Below are 14,350 nucleotides of genomic sequence, written 5' to 3'. Positions count from 1 at the left end.
GGATTATCCATAGGCAAACCTTTCTATACCTATCCATTTATTTACAAACCCTTTTTCACCCATACCAAAAGGGGACCTGTCAGGGGAATCAACTGTGAACCAGCTGTGTAGTAAAACCTGGGGCTGGCCATGAGGAAGGAGTGGGAAGCATATGAAAAAGTGAATAAATCATCATCTTCATTTAAGCATCTGCCTGCACTGGGTGCTTTATGGAGTAAAATATAGAGAGAGGTTTTGTTAATGAATAGCAAAGAAAGATCACGGAGGAGCCTCTATCTGCCCTGCTGCTGGGCTAAACTTCAGGAGGCAGGAAGAACCCTCCAGGATAGGAGGTGACAGCAGGTGCTGCTAGATGTACTGCAGTGCCAGGCAGTGTGGCCCTGCCCCTGCCCAGAGCTCCTCACACTTTATTCTCAGCCTGCAAAGAAACATCACCACTGCCCTATCAATGTTAGGTTTCCTCACCAGCCTGCCCTCCCTATGGAAGTATCTGTGGCATGTGTGTATATCTCTATCAACTATCTATCTATCCTCTATCTATATCTAGGTATCTGTCTGTGATAGGGTCCCCTCTCCACCTTTCCCCTCTGTTCTTGTTCCTTCTGGAGCACCAATTCCTGTGTTTATAAATACTCCAGATTACTTTGTCACAACCAAATCTACCTCAAAGTGTCTAAAACTATCCTATTAATCTTTTTTTTACTAAAATGTCCATCCAACTTCTGTCCCATTCCCACTTTTTGTATTCTGTAACAGACATTTCTACCTCCCACCTGAAATGACCTTTCACCTCCTCCTCAGGCCTCAGGGGCCTGCCACCTCCTCCACCCCAGATCCCCTACAAGGCCAGATATGGTGTCCCCATCTCCAGGCCCTTTGTTGGTAGCACCACATTCATAACTCTTCCCCTGACTCATTGTCACCTATTCCTGAATGTTGCTCTGAACCACCCAGATTGCCTGTCTTCTGTGCAGGACCTGTCTTCTGACTCCTGTGTCTCTAGTCTCCGGAGCTCCTCTACCATATGTCCTATACTGGGTGCATTTCTCAATCTGCTACCTGCCTCAGTCTCCTAGTTTGTCTCCTCTGCCTGGACACTTTCTTTCCCCCTAATCGTTCCAGAAACATGTCTTCCCTGGAAAGAAGCCAGGACCACTTGTCCCTCCTTCCTGCATTTGTTCTCCAGAGCCACCATTAGCTCTTTGTTGTATACTGTCCCACTCTCATTCTCTGCACTGCCCGTAGTGCATGCCATCCTATCCAGCTAGTTATACATATAGTTACATCAAGGCAGATGGATATTTACTATCTTATTTCATGTGTGTGTGTATGTCTTGCTTAACCAACTGGTTTATACTTTCTAAGAGCTAGCACAAATGTGAAAAAAAAGAATGTAATAGCTGGATAAATAAACTGTGGTACATCTAGGCAATGGAATATTGTTCAGTGCCTTCTAAGGCACTGGATATTATTCAGTGGAGGAACCTTAAATGCATATTACTAAGTGAAAGCAGTCAGCCTTAAAAGGCTGCTTATTATGTGAGTCCAATTATATGACATTCCTGAAAAGGCTGAACATGGAGACAGTGAAAAAAGTAGAGGTTGCCAGAGTTGGGAGTAGGGAGGGATGAATAGGCAGAGCATAGACAAGTTTTAGGGCAGTGGAACAACTCTGTATTATACTATAATGGTGGATACCCATTATTACATGTTTTTCAAAAACCACAAAGTATATCAAGAGTGAGCCTCAATGTAAATATGGACTTTGGGTAATAATGATTTGTCACCAACGCTTCTGGGTCAGGGACCAAAACTGAGGTGAAGGATAGGAGATAACACCATTCACGCCAATAGAACAAATCTAAGTTTGGTGAAGTAGAACTGAAATTTTATTTTTCAATTAAAGAATGGAGAAGGGTGAGCTCTTGCACTAACAGCACCTTCTCCCAACTAGGAAGGCTGTGGCACAGATGGATTAAATTCTTTCAGATATGTATGGTTATTCTTTTGTTGCTCACAATGCCTCATCACCACCTTGGTTTTCGTGCTCAGCACCTGGGTCTTTGGGGTCAGGAATCCTTTTCAGGTGCTGGGAGCAAGTATGGCTTGTGACATATTTTAGGTGTTGATAAACATTAAGTTCTTTTGAATTATAGTGCATTGACAATGTATCAATATAGGTTGTGGATTAAAAAAGTGTGCCCCTCAGTTGGTGCTATGCATGAAATCTGTACCTTCCATTTGATTTGCTATGAACCTAAAACCACTGTAGAAAATAAAGTCTATTTCTTAAAAAACATATTATATAATAGCTAGTATATATTGAGGGCTTTCCTATGTTCTCATACAAACCACTCTACATATATCATCTCGTTTAATCACCACAGTGACTCTGAAAAGTGAACGCCATTATTAGTCCTGTTTTACAAATATGGAAATGAGGCTCAGAGAGATTTAGAAACTTCTTTAAGGTCACACAGAAAACACTGGCTCCTCTGGCTAGGAAAAGCAGTCCTTTTTTCAGAAGGACCTCTGGGCCAGGGCTGAGATGGAAGAAGACGGGAAGCATCTGCTGCTGCTCTGTGTGTGTGACACATGGATGACGGTTCTGTCTCCATGGGATGGAGCTGAGGTTTACTACAGAAAACTCTGAGTATCTGTCACTTGCCATCAGTAACCAAACAGTGATTCACTGACTGGAGCATGATGGCAGTGAGATCAGTAGGCACTTTGCTCAAAACAAGTGTGTTTCCTCTAGACACAACAATGATTCAGTGTGAGCAGAGAGCTAGAATTTCTATTCCCAACAGACCTAACCTGCATTTTCTGCACTGTCTGTTTATCCCTGTGGTTTAGGCCAGACAGCTTTTGAGGTGGTTTAGCCTACTTCTGATTATTTTTGAAAGGTGTGTTATCTGGTATGTTTTGACATTCAGATTGTCCTCAAGTTATTCTGGAAAGTTCTTTCTCAGTTTTTTTAGTTATTAAAACATGATGAATAAAGTGTAATATCCTCTTCACTCCTTTGATTTCAGTCAAATTTTGGCATGTAACCAAGCCAGAGGCCCAAGAAAGGCATAACTAGGAATGTAGAAGGAGAATCAGACGCCTCCACCTGTCCCTCACAGGCCCAGGATGGAAGGGACTTTTAGACCCTTCCATCTGGTCTGAGCATTTCACTTCTTAGAAGAGACATAAGGCCCCATGAGACAATCTGACTTGCATGAGTACAAAGACAAGTTTAGAATCCAGTGATCTAACTCAGTGTAAACCCTTTCCCTCAAATTATCCTCTGAAAATATCCCACCTTCTACCAGGTAACTTTAAACTCTAAGCCCTGTAATACCTGGGCAGCTTATCTGGTATACCCAGTACCTGCCCTTCTCTTGCCTGTCTCAGCCTCCTGCTTTGGAGGTACACAGTAGAAGTTTCTTAGCCCTAAGAAATGCAGTCTCACAAACTGCTAGATCAGCTCCCAGCAGGGACTCCATGTTCACCATAGACAAGTGAAATGGAGCAGTGGGAAAATCCTGGCTAGATGGCCAGAGTATTTGCTCCTGCACTTCCTTCCCACCACAAACCCAAAGAAAGGGGGCTTTATTCTACTTAAGGTAGAAAAAAACTCCTATAAAGTGTGAGCACAAAAATATCTTAGACTGCAAAGAAGCACCACAACTGCCCTCTCCATGTTAGATTTCATCATCAGCCTGCCTTCCTTTATGGAAGCATATAGGTGTCTGTGTTTGTGTGCGTGTGTGCATGCGAGTGTGTGTGTGGCATCCACTACATGAAAAATCTCTTCTTCCTGTGAAAAACACTGCACCAGGAAGGAGTTGGATAGCTAAGGGTGTGGGCTGAGACTGCTGTACCCTGAGAGCCACTAACAGATGCCTCTTTGAATGGGAGTATTGGTACTTAACTGGTAAGTACAGTACTTAACTGTAAAAGGCAGAGACAATGTTGCCTTGATGGGGCAGGCTGTTGGGGGTCCCCAGTTCCCAGAAATGGTTTGGTCTTAGATGAATCTAAAGGAATTTCCACTACCCCTTGGAAGAAGCTGCTCACCCACTAAGGGACTTGACTTGGGTTGGTTCCACAGCTCCTCTTCTTTCCCTAGGCCCTCTCCAACATCTCAAGGGTAAGCATCCCCACCAGTCCTCTCTCAGTTTGAGTCTCTCCTCAGCAAAAATACAAATTCTTAAAAGACCTCTTCTCCCCACATCCCTGTACCTTTTGTTGCCAAAGGTTTACCATGTGATTACTGCCAACTGGGTACCACCTCCCATCACTGTACCCCTTGCATCCTGCCTCCTGCACACCAGAAATTCCTCCACTCATTTTTTTCCCCTCCAGGTTTCAACACTTTGGAGATGCTCCCCTTAGGACAAGACATTGTAGGAAGCCTCATGGCCCATTAAATAAGGACCACGGTACATGACTGATTTACTCTAAGTTTAAAATGACTGGGGGTGGGTGGGGTGAGATTCTAAATTACATTCCAAGAGTGACTAGAGGATTACTACCACATGTTGTGATTTGTGGCACATAAGAAATATAGTCTACAAATGGGCCTTAGCTTTTTTTAATTTATATTTTATTGTTTATGCTATTACATGTGGTCCTAATTTTTCCCCCTTTGCCCTCCTCCACTCAGAACCTCCCACTCTCTCAAGCAATCCCCACATTGTTGTCCATGTCCATGGGTCATGATATATATTATTTGGCTACTATGTTCCCCATGCTGTACTTTACATCCCCATGACTATTCTGTGAAAACCAATTTGTATTTCTTAATCCCTTCACCTTTTCCACCCATCCCTGCAACTCCCCTCCCATCTGGCAGCCATTAAAATATTCTCTGTGTCTATGACTCTGTTTCCATGCAGGCTGTTTGTTTATTTTGTTTTATTTTGTTTCTTTTTTAGGTTCAATTATTGATAGATATGTATTTATTGCCATTTTATTGTTCATAATTTTTATCTTCTTCAAGAAGACTCTCTAACATTCTATATAATGCTGGTTTGGTGCTGGTGTATTTCTTTAGCTTTTTCTTGTCTGGGAAGCTCTCTATCTGTCCTTCAACTCTAAGTGATAGCTTTTCTATGTAGAGCAATCTTGGATGTAGGTCCTTGCTTTTCACCACTTTGAATATTTCATGTAAATCCTTTCTAGCTTGCAAAGTTTCTTCTGAGAAATCAGCCGACAGCCTCGTGGGAACTCACTTCTAGGTAACTAACTGCTTTTCTCATGCTGCTTTTAAGATTCTCTCTTTATCTTTAACCTTTGACATTTTAATTATTATGTGTTTTGGAGTGGGCCTCTTTGCATCTACCTTGTTTGGGACTCTCTGTGCTTCCTGGACTTGTATGTCTATTTCCTTCACCAAGTTAGGGAAGTTTTCTATCCTTATTTTTTCAAATAAGATTTCAATGTCTTGTTCTCTCTCTTCTCCTTCTGGTACCCACATGGTGCAAATCTTGGTATACTTGAGGTTGCCTTAGAGACTCCTTAAACTATCCTCATTTTTTTTTATTCTTCTTTTCTTCTTGCTACTCTGCCTGGTTGTTTTTTGTTTCCTTGTATTCCATATCTCTGATTTGATTCTTGGCTTCCCCTCTATTGTGTATTCCCTATAAATTGTTTTTCATTTTAGTTAGTGTATTCTTCATTTCTGACTGGTTCATTTTTATGGTTTCCATGTCCTTTTTTATGCTTTTGAAGTTCTCTCTGAGTTCATCTACTCTTCCCCTAAGTTCACTGAGCATCCTTATAACCAGTGTTTTGAACTCTATATCTAGTACAAGGGTGTCAAACTCATTTTCACTGGGAGAAACATCAGCCTTGTGGTTGCCTTCAAAGGGCCGAAGGTAATTTTAGGACTGTATAAATGTAACTTCTCCTTAACTAGGGGCAATAAGCTCAGTGCTGCTGCTCAGTAGAAACAAGGTGCTGGGCCAGATGAAACAGGGTAGAGGGCCAGATTCGGCCTGTGGGCCTTGTGTTTGCCACCTGTGGTCTAGCAGATTGCTTTTCTCCACTTTGCTTATTTCTTTTTCAGAGTTTTGTTCTGTTCTTTTGTTTGGGCCATGTTTCTTTATCTCCTCTCTTTGGCAGCCTCTCTGTTTGTTTCTATGTATTAGGTAGAGCTGCCACAACTCCCTGGCTTGGAGTGGCCTAATGTAGTAGGTGTCCTGTAGGGTCCAGTGGCATAGGCTCTCCTATCACCCAAGCTGGGTATTCAAGGCCTACCCACCAAGTGGGCTGTGTACACCCTCCTGTTGTAGTTGAACCTTGATTGCTGCTGGAAGGTCAATGAGATTGATTTGCCCAGGCCAATCAGCTGTAAGGACTGGCTGTGACCACTGACCACCAACCTCAGACCACAGTGAAGGATCCACTGTGCAGTGGCCCACTGCACAGAGCAGGCCTTATTTCAGCAGGGCTCTGGTGCCCATTGAGTCCCACCCCTTGAGAGTGTTGCTTGTAGAGGTGGTTGGATGGTAGTATGGTCTGTAGCTGTCCACTTGGTGTACTGGCTCTAGGACCTCCCGGGAGGTGCAAGCCAAGGTCAGTCACCACCAGTGTTCTGTCTGGGACCACCAAGCATTAGCTCCAAAGCAATCTTCAGGTGGCTGTTATTATGCTGGGGGTGCCCAAGCAAGGCCAAGCTGTGAACCAAGGCTGGCTGCTCCAAGTTCTGGGCCTGGGGCCACTAAATAAGAGGTACAAGGCTCACTGAGGCTAGATGCTGCTTGTCTGAGAAAACCTGAAGCATAAGCCAAGACAAGCCATTTGTATGGAAAAGCCACTTGGAAATAGCTTGGGTGGGTCTGCAAGTTGGGTTGGGTAGAGCCTCAGAGAATTACCAGGATGGAGCAAACACGGTGAGCCAGGTTGATGGAGTCTCAGATATGGTACCTGCCTGCTAGCTCTGTGTGGGGAGGGCCCAGGAAAGGAACAATGGTTTCTGCCAGAACTTCTTTTTGGAAGAAAGCTGACCACTAGCTCTTGCCTGATGCCACACACTTCAGTTTGTCCCTGAATGCCTCTGGTGCCTTTCAATCTTCTGCCCCAGCACTGGAGCTCAGTGGGAGTCTGAGCAAGCTCATGTTTGAGCCCTTTAAAAGGAACTGCCTGTGACTCCTGTAGTTTCTGTCTTCCATAGCCTCAATCCTTCATGGTTTTTATAGCCAGAAGTTATGGGGACTCATCTTCCTGACACTATAATCCTGGGTTGGGGGACCTGGTGTGGGGCTGGGACCCCTCACTCCCAAGATATCCCTCCTAATTTTTATCTATCACACATGGGTGTGGGATCATACTATTCCACATCTCTGCCCCTCCTACTAGTCTTGATGTAGTTTCTTCTTTAATTCCATAGTCATAGGACTTCCATTCAGCTCAATTTCTGGCAGTTCTGAATAATGGTTGTTCTGTAGTTGAGTTGTAATTTGTATGTGGTCATGTGAGGAGGTGGGTTGTATTTACCTACATCACCCTCTTGAAGTGTCAGGTCTTGGTTTTATATAGTATTTATGTGTGTGTATACTGTGTGTGTTATATAGTTTATGTAGTATGCATATGTATATAGTATATAGTATGTGTATGTGTGTGTTATATAGTTGATATAGCATGTGTATATGTGTATAGTGCATATGTTTATGCAGTGTGTTTATGTGTGCTATAGTTATACAGAATGTGTATGTATAGTATATTGTGTCATAGAGCTTATATAGTATGTGTCTGTGTGTGCATGTCTATATAGTGTTTGCATGTGTATGTGTCCATGTATATGTCATATAGTTTATAGTGCGTGTGTGATGCAGGTTGTTAGGTAGTGGGTAATTTTGTAAGGAATAGAAGATTGGGTCCCAGACTCCATGGAAATAGATTTCTGTAATTGAGAGCAGATTCTCTGCTGGAACTGGAGACTTTTGTCTGCCAGAAAGTTGCAATGTCCTAAGGCCTAGAAAGATAAGGTGTCAAATAGAATACGCTCTGTGGTAGCCAATTGCTTGGAAGTAGATATGGTTTCTGTGAACAAAGGAAACCGGATCCTGACAAGATGACCTCCATGAGATAATCTGCAGAAGAGGAAAATGAGTTGGCCTGACAGGCAAAAAAGAAAGGCAAAGATGTCCTGAGTTTGAAACCCCACTGACCAAGCAATGGCAAAATTTCTAAACTTTATTTTTCCTTTAAGTCAAATTTTAGGTAGTGCTCTCATCATCCAAAAATACAATATTATCAAAAACAAGACTTCACAGTTGAATCGAGAAAATATCCCCACAATGATAGAAGGCCAGTGATGGTTATAAGGGTATTTCATTTATGACTGTTTACTTCCTTTTTGTAAATGTCTATTTGTAGACATTCCTGTGATTTCCAAATGGAAAGTCTGCAAATGACAAATCTATCCTTGATGACTAGTGTCAGAAAACTCTGGCTGCTGAAACTTATCTATTGGTTGATGAGTGACAGGACTGCCCTGAGGAAGACTTGGGTAAAACCTAATTTTCCTTACATAAACCTAATTGGTTTATGAGACAGTCATGTGACATTATAACCAGAGGCTGTAAACTGAATTTTTAAGATTTATAATTTTGTGTGAGTTTTTTAATATTTACAGGAGGTCCTTGTGGAGCCTCTTTGCTTTTCTTATGGCTATGAGAATTTCGACACCAAATTTCCATTGCTGATCAGCATGGTCCTATGTTGGGGGGAAAAGCCTCATCTTAGTCTGACTACTTTCTTCTCTGATTTAAAAACCATAGCCTATGTCCTAAAGTTAGATTGCATTTTAACTAAATATTAGCTAAATAATGTTTTCTATAGCATGTTTCATTGTTGTCTACAATTTAACACAAGATTTAAAAATAAATTAAACACAGGTTTTTTGTATAAGCATGTGATTATTTGGAAATATGTATAACTCATAAAAATTATTAATGTAACTGTCTTCATAAATTTCTTGCCACATTTTCCTTGAAGGGTACTTCAAAAAGCAATGCAATATTTTAATTCAATAAGGGGATAAATATTGAATGCATTTTAATAAAATAAAACTCTGAGATTCATAATAATGTATTTTTAACAAGCAACTTCTCAAATCTACTTTACATAAATTTTATGCTAATAAAATATCATAATTACATAAATAGTCCTTTTTTCTTCTCACTAAAAAATATTTATCTTAACATTAGAATTAAAACTCCTAGAAAGCAAATATCATATAACTATAGAAAATTATTGCCACAGAAACAATGACTAACACTTTTAGGAATAAAAATATGTAATGGCTCAAGGAATTGTATGCAAATTGTATTTGCAATAGATTGAATGTGCCCCCCTAAAATTCGTATGTTGAGATCCTAAAGCCCAATATAATGGTATTTGGAGGTGGGGCCCTTGGGAGGTAATTAGGTCATGAGGGTGGAGCCCTCATTAATGGGATTAGTGCCTTATAAAAAAGACCTCACAGAGTTCCCTCTCCCCTTCTGCCATGTGAAGACATAGCAAGACAGCCTTCTAGGAACCTGGAAGTGGGCTCTCACTATACACTGAGACTGCTGGCTCTTTGATCTTGGACTTCCAGCCTCCAGAAGTGTGAGAAATAAATTTTCATTGTTTATGAACCACCTAGTTTATCGTAGTTTGTTTCAGGAGCCTGATGAACTAAAACATTATTTTAATTTCACATTTTTCCATATCATGAAAATAGGCATGGATGGTAAGTACCAGTGTATTTGTTGGGTTGTGAGAGGAGAAAAGATCCATGTTCACATTCTCTGGAATTACTTGAGAGACCTATGTTTTTTTTCAAAAAATGTGCAAAATGATTGTGTGTGGGATGGTATCAGACAGCATCATCCCCGACCTCTCTGTCACCAGGTATGAACTTGGAAGTTCTCTCTGATGAGATGAGGAAACACAACAACCAACAAGGCACTGCCTGTGTGTGTCACTTCTGTGGTCTGGGCTGTGACAGAGGTGTGTAGACACCCAGCTGAGGAGTAATGTCAGTGGAGCTGGTTTGACCAGAATCCCAAATCTCTGCTAATCTTGAGGTCTTACCCAGCCAACTTCTTCTTCCATTGTAGAAGGTGAGCCTATACTTAAGCTGTACATGGGAAATGGCCAGCTGAAAACAGAAGTGCTGTAGGAATCAGAAGACCTGGTTTCTAGACCCTTTTCCAGGACTTTAAGTAAGAATTTTACCTCTTGAGAATCTTGGTTTTTAATCTGTAAAATGGTCCCTGAGGATCTTCCCAGGGGTAAAATTAAATTCTACTTTAAAAGAAATAAAATCTAAAATTAGTCAATAAATAGACTGGACCTAGTTGCAGACCCATCTCTTACTGGACAATAAGTTCTAAGCCATTAATTTATTCCTGTGTTAAACTTGTTAGATGTTCACTCAAGGAGGCATAAGTTTTACAAAGAAAGCCTGAGGGGTAAGCCATGCACCCCAGATGTCAGGAGCCCAGGCACCACATCCCACATCTGGGGAACAGAATATATGTTTCCACTGCATGACTCAGTGCAGTCTTTTAGTTAGAAGGGAAGTAGATTGTTTTCTTATTCTTTCAAGAGTCTGTTATCTCATTAACCATTGTCTTCAACGAAGAATTTTTCTCTTTAAAAAATGTAAAGTTGTACAAATTGTACAACTTATACAAACAAATTGTATGCCATAGCCACAGGAGATTTACTCCTGGGATGTAAATCTAGTTTAATATATAAAAATCAATCAATGTAATACACCCTAACAACAGAATGAAGGGGAAAATCCATAAAATCATTTCAACTGGTGCAGAAAAAACATTTGACAAAATTCAACACTTTCATGATAAAAAAGCACTCAACAAACTGAGAATAGAACAAAACTACTACTTCAACATAATAAAGTTTATATATGAAAAACCTACAGCTGGGTTTTTTATATAAATCCAGAATACAAAATGAAGTCCTGCAACTCAACAAAAAAAAAATTCCAAACACAATTAAAAAATGACCAAAGAGCTTAAATAGGCATCTCTCCAAAGAACATATACAAATGACCCATAAACACATAAAAAGATGCTCAGCATCGTTAACCAGAAGGAAAATGAAAATCAAAACCACAATGAGATACCATATCAAATCATCTAGGATGGCTACTAACAAAAAAATAAAAGCAGAAAGTAACAAGCATTGGTGAGGATGTGGATAAATTGGAGCCTCTGTGTACTGCTGGTGTGAATGTAAAATGGTGCAGCCACTATGGAGAACAGCTATGACGGTTCCTAAAAAAATTAAAAATAGGTGTGCCACATGATCCAGCAGTTTCACTTCTAGGTATATACCCATATCAATTAAAGCAAGGTCTCAAAGAGGTATCTGTACACACATGTTCAGAACAGCATTATTCACAATAGTTAAATGGTAGAAATAACCCAAGTATCTATAGACAGAGGAATAGATTTTTTATAATGTGGTCAATACCTACATGGAATATTATTCAGACTTAAAAAGGAAGGAAACTCTGACACAAGCTACAACATGGATGAAACTTGAGGACATTATCCTACATTAAAGAACCACTCACAAAAGGACAAATACTGTGTGAGTCCATTTACTGGTACATGAGATCCCTAGAATAGTCAAATTCATAGAGACAGAAAGTAAAATGGTAGTTGTCAGTGAGCTGGGGGAAGAGGAAATGGGAAGTTATTGTTATTGTTTCAGTTTTGCAAGATGAGAAGAGTTCTTAATGTTTATTTCAAAACAATGTGAATGTACTTAACACTACTAAACTACACACTTAAAATGGGTTAGGATAGTAAAATCTATATTATATGTATTTTATTCCTATTTTGGAAAAATGCAACTTTTAAACATGTATTGTATATATAATAGATTTTAAACATGAAGAATCAATCATCCAGATTTTTAACTTGTTTTATACTAGTCTTTTTCATTGTATGCATATAACTTTATTTTTTAATTTTAAAAAAATTGGGGGGACTTCCAGCCAAGATGGAGGCATAGGTAGACACACAGTGCCTCCTGGTACAACCAAAAGAAGGACAACAACAATTTAAAAACAAAAAACAGCCCGAACTCACAGAAAATTGAACTGTATGGAAGGCCGACAACCAAGGAGTTAAAGAAGACATATTCATCCAGACTAGTAGGAGAGGCGGAGTCAGGCAGCCAGAGTAGAGAGGACTCACTGCAAGGTGACTGATTGTGGAACAGGGCATGGCACCCAAGGCTGCAGCTGGCCACCAATGCAGCAGCTAGTGGGCTGGGGGTACCACATTCACGCACAGATAAAGGAGGCAAAACTGGGGAACTGGATGGACTGCACAACCCAGGGTCCCAGTGCAAGGAAATAAAGCTTCAAACCACTGACTGAAAACACCTGTGGAGGTTGAGGCGGAAGCAGGAGAAATTCCCAGCCTCACAGGAGAGTTCATTGGAGAGACACACAGGGTCCTAGAACATACACAAAACCACCCACCCGGTAATCAGCACCAGAAGGGCCCAATTTGCTTGTGGACAGCAGAGGAAGTGATTTAAAGCCAGTGGAGAACTGAGAAAGTGACATTTATCCTTCTTGGACCCCTGCCCTACATACAGTGTAACAACCCAGCAACATGGGTTGCCCCACCCTGGTGAACACCTAAGGCTCTGCCCCTCACTACATAACGGGTGTATCAAGGCAAAAAAAAAAATGGCCCCCCAAAAAAAGAACAGATCAAAGCTCCAGAAAAAATACAACTAAGCAATGAAGAGATACACACCTATCAGATGCACAATTCAAAGCACTGGTGATAAGGATGCTCACAGAATTGGTTGAATTTAGGCACAAATTACATGAAAATATGAAGGCTACACTAAGTGAAATAAAGGAAAATGTACAGGGAATCGATAGTCATAGGAAGAAACTGAGACGCAAATCAATGGAGTGGGCCAGAAGGAAGAAAGAAACATCCAGTCAGAAAAGAATGAAGAAACAAGAATTCAAAAAAATGAGAGGCTTAGGAACCTCCAGGACATCTTTAAATGTTCCAACATCCAAATTATAGGGGTACCAGAAGGAGAAGAGGAAGAGCAACAAGTGGAAAAGTTATTTGAGCAAATAATAAAGGAGAACTTCCCTAATCTGGCAAAGGAAATAGACTTCCAGGAAGTCCAGGAAGCTCAGAGAGTCTTAAAGAGGTTGCACCCAAGAAGGAACACACCAAGGCACATCATAATTACATTACCCAAGATTAAAATGAAGGATAAAATCCTAGAAGCAGCAAGAGATAAGGAGACAGTTACCTAAAAAGGAGATCCTATAAGACTGTCAGCTGATTTCCTTGCAGGCAAGAAGGGGCTGGAAAGAAGTATTCCAAGTCATGAAAGGCAAGGACTTACATCCAAGATTGCTCTATCCAGCAAAGCTTTCATTTAGAATGGAAGGGCAAATAAAGTACTTCTCAAACAAGGTCAAAGTAAAGGAGTTCATCATCACCAAGCCCTTATTATATAGAATATAGGACTTATCTAAAGGGACTTATCTAAGAAAAAGAAGATAAAAAACATGTATAGTAAAATGACAGCAAACTCATAATTATTAACAACCACACCTAAAACAAAAACAAAAACAAACTAAGCAAACAACTAGAACAGGAACAGAATCACAGAAATGGAGATCACATGGAGGGTTAGCAACAGGGGAGTGGGAGGAGGAGAGAGGGGGAAAAGGTACAGAGAATAAGTAGCATAGATGGTAGGTAGAAAATAGAAAGGGGGAAAGTAAGAATAGTATAGGAAATGTAGAAGCTAAAGAACTTATAAGTATGACACATGGACATGAACTAAAGGGGGGGAATGTGCAGGGAGTGTGCAGGGTGGAGGGGAATGAAGATGGGACAACTGTAATAGCATAATCAATAAAATATATTTTTAAAAAGAAAAAATATTAAATATATAAAACACATTTTTAGGATCATCACTTATTTTTATTTTTATGTGCTTTTTTTATTAAACTTTTGAATTTTATCATTTTTCAAGTATAGTTTTCTACCTTTTCCCTCCACCCCTCCCCATCACCCCAGCCATCTTCACCTCCCTCCCCTATTTCCCCCCTCCTTGTTTTTGTCCATGTGTCTTTTATCATTATTCCTGCAAACCTTTCCCCCTTTCGCCCCTATTATCCCCTCCCTTCTCCCCTCAGGATACTGTCAGTTTATTCTTAATTTCAATGTCTTTGGTTATATTTTACTTGCTTGTTTGTTTTGTTGATTAGGTTCCAGTTAAAAGTGAGATCATATGGTATTTGTCTTTCACTGCCTGGCTTGTTTCACTTAGCCTAATG

This window comes from Phyllostomus discolor, chromosome 6 (assembly GCF_004126475.2).
Source record: "Phyllostomus discolor isolate MPI-MPIP mPhyDis1 chromosome 6, mPhyDis1.pri.v3, whole genome shotgun sequence".
In the NCBI taxonomy this organism is placed as follows: Eukaryota; Metazoa; Chordata; class Mammalia; order Chiroptera; family Phyllostomidae; genus Phyllostomus; species Phyllostomus discolor.
This window is presented reverse-complemented; position numbering follows the sequence as displayed.